Source organism: Sceloporus undulatus, chromosome 1 (genome assembly GCF_019175285.1).
Source record: "Sceloporus undulatus isolate JIND9_A2432 ecotype Alabama chromosome 1, SceUnd_v1.1, whole genome shotgun sequence".
NCBI lineage: Eukaryota > Metazoa > Chordata > Lepidosauria > Squamata > Phrynosomatidae > Sceloporus > Sceloporus undulatus.
The window spans coordinates 134,608,941-134,610,192 of NC_056522.1; the positions used below are offsets into that span (position 1 = coordinate 134,608,941).

Below are 1,252 nucleotides of genomic sequence, written 5' to 3' on the forward strand. Positions count from 1 at the left end.
TCTGGAAAATGATTAACCATCCATTATGAAGCCAAGCCCTCCCTCCAGTCCATCTACCTTGGTCCACGCCTTGGAGGTAGAGAGGAACTGCTTGGACCTCTTACCCTTTCCCTCCACCACTCCCTTCTCCTTCTGTGTCATGTCTTATTAGATTGTAAGCCCGAGGACAGGGAATCGTCTAACTAAAAGATTGTATGTACAGCGCTGTGTAAATTTACAGCGCTTCATAAATAAAAGTTAATAATAATAATAATAAAATGTGGAGCCAGGCCTGTAGCTAGGCTGTGGCAACCGGGACACTGCTCTGGGGGCCCCAGCCAAAGGGAACCCCAAAGAGAATACAAGAAAAAATATAGGGGCCCCAATTGTACTTTCTGCCCCAGGCCTCCTAAAGTCCTAGCTATGGGCCTGTGTGGAACTGACTTGAAGGTACACAACAACCACAGATATCTGAGGACTCATTGGAGCTTATCACACTGCTAAAAAACCTGGCTTTCTTCTCCTGAGCTAATTCAAGAGACAGCCAGGTTCTATCAAACATAATTTGCCTCCAAATTCACCAGCTGAATACAGTCCGGATCCCAAGAGCCCTCAGCAATGCACTTTTCAAAGTCGGTAAACTCTCAACTTTGAAAAGTGGCTTGCTGAGCATGCCTGGGACCTGGGCTGCATCTGGGCTGTATTCGGCCGGCGGATTCAGCAGTGAATTATGTGGGATAGAACTTGTCTGCCTCCCAAATTAGAATTCGACTCAGGAGAGGGCAGCCGGGGTTTTTTTAGCGGTGCAATAAACTCCAATATTTCAAATAAAATATGCGCCCTCTGGAAATTAGCTACCTCCTCATTTACTCTATAGTCAATCCAAGTAATTTACAAATGCTTAAAAAGCAGTGGTTCTAATATTGATTCTTCTAGGAACCCACTGCTTACTTTTTTCCATTATATAAACAGTTAATTTCAATTTTCAGTTGCCTGCTTAATTAGTTCACTGAACTTTAAAAGAACTTACCAGATACCTGAACTTTAGAAGTACGAAACAACAAGCATAAATATGGTGTACTCTGAGTGTTAGCCTATAATTCTGAGAGAGCGGGGGTGAAATCTCTGTTCTGCCACCCAAAAATATGCTGAGTGGCCTTGGACCAGTCACACATTCTCAGCCTCAGAGGAAGGCAATGGCAAACCTCCTCTGAAGAAATTTTGTTAAGAAATCCCTAGGAAAAGGTTGCTCTAAGTGGGAGTCAACTTGAGC

The 1,252-nt window shown here is 43.8% G+C and overlaps 1 protein-coding gene across 2 annotated transcripts in view; it reads right to left on the reverse strand.

The window, feature by feature from the left end:
• The window catches only part of ALLC (allantoicase), a 20,342-nt gene that overhangs the window by 18,284 nt on the left and 806 nt on the right, over positions 1 to 1,252 (reverse strand). The gene's annotated exons all lie outside the window — the stretch shown is intronic.